Here is a 1,575-nt window from a genome sequence, read left to right on the forward strand (position 1 = left end):
GGGGGGGGGGGGGGGGGGGGGGGGGGGGGGGGGTAGGAGGGTAGCGAGGCGGATGCAGTTTATACGGACTTCAGCAAGTCCGGAGACCCCCTGGTGTGGGGGGTCCCGGTCTGTCCTTACATCGGCGAGTGGGAGGTGAGCTTACAAAAAGCCCTCGATCGATCGGCTCGGGGAGCCGTACGGTGCGGGAGCAGATCCTTTGGCCCGCCCCGTCCGTGCGGACCCTCTTGTAGAGATGTACGTCGCGGAAACAGACCCTTTGGCCCAACCCGTCTGTGCTGACCAAATATCCTAAATTAATCCAGTTCCATTTGGCCCCGTATCCCTCTAAACCCTTCCTATCCATGTTCCCATCCAGATGCCTCTTAAATGTTGTCATTGTACCAGCCTCCACCACTTCCTCTGGCAGCTTATTCCACACACGCACCACCCTCTGCATGAAAAAGTTGCCCCTCGGGTCCCTTTTCCCCTCTCACCTTAAACCTATGCCCCTCTAGTTTTGGACTCCCCGCCCCTGGGGGGAAAAACACTTTGTCTATTCACCCTATCCGTGCCACTCATAATTTTATAAACCTCCATAAGGTCACCCGCTCAGCCTCCGACGCTCCGGGGAAAGTAGCCCCAGCCAATGCATCCCCTCTCTGTAGCTCAAAACCTTTCAAGTTTCACAATATCCTTCCTATGGCAGGGAGACCAGAACTGAACGCAGTCTTCCAAAAGTGGCCTCAACAATACAGCCGCAACATGTCCCTCCCAACTCCTGTGCTCGATGCACTGACCAATAAAGGCAAGCGTACCAAACACCTTCTTCACTGCTCTGTCTACCTGCCACTCCATTTTCAAGGAACTATGTACCTGCGCCTCCCAACCCCCAACTCCCGAGGTCTCTTTGTTCAGCAACACTCCCCAGGACCGCACCGTTAAAGTGTATAAGTGCCTGTCCTGATCTGCCTTTCCCAAAATGCAGCACCTCACGCTGATCTAAATTAAACTCCCATCTGCCACTACTCGGCCCATGGGCCCATCTGATCTAGATCCTGTTGTACCTCCTTTGCTGTCCCCTACCCCTCCAATTTTGGTGCCACCTGCAAACTTGCCAAACATTTCTCCTGTACTGAAATGCAGTGCATTTATATAAATGACAAAAAAGCGGTGGACCCAGCACCAATATCCGTGCAGAACACCATGGGTCATGGACCTCCTTAAACAAAAAAAACGCTGCTCTCCACCATCACCCTCTGTCTCCTACCTTCGAGCCAACGTTGCTCGGATGAGCCCTCGAACCAACGCAGGGTGCGAGGTAACGGGCCAAGTGTTTGGAAATAGGGTTAGAACAGATAGGTGTTCGATCGGCCAGGACAGGGAGGGTGTATTTCTGTGCATTAAAATGCCGTAAATGCCCCCCCTTTTCTCCCCAGAGAAGGTGGGGGTGCGTTGCTGCCCTGAACAGCTGCATTCCCACACCTCCCCCCTGTGTGTGTGTGTGTGTGTGTGTGTGTGTGTGCGCGCGCGCGCACGCCGTCGGTGGGGGGAGTTCCAGGATTTCGACCCCAGATACAGTGGGGGGGGGGGGGG

The sequence above is a fragment of the Rhincodon typus genome, unplaced genomic scaffold (genome assembly GCF_021869965.1).
Source record: "Rhincodon typus isolate 14 unplaced genomic scaffold, sRhiTyp1.1 hic_rhity00012804, whole genome shotgun sequence".
NCBI classification, from domain to species: domain Eukaryota; kingdom Metazoa; phylum Chordata; class Chondrichthyes; order Orectolobiformes; family Rhincodontidae; genus Rhincodon; species Rhincodon typus.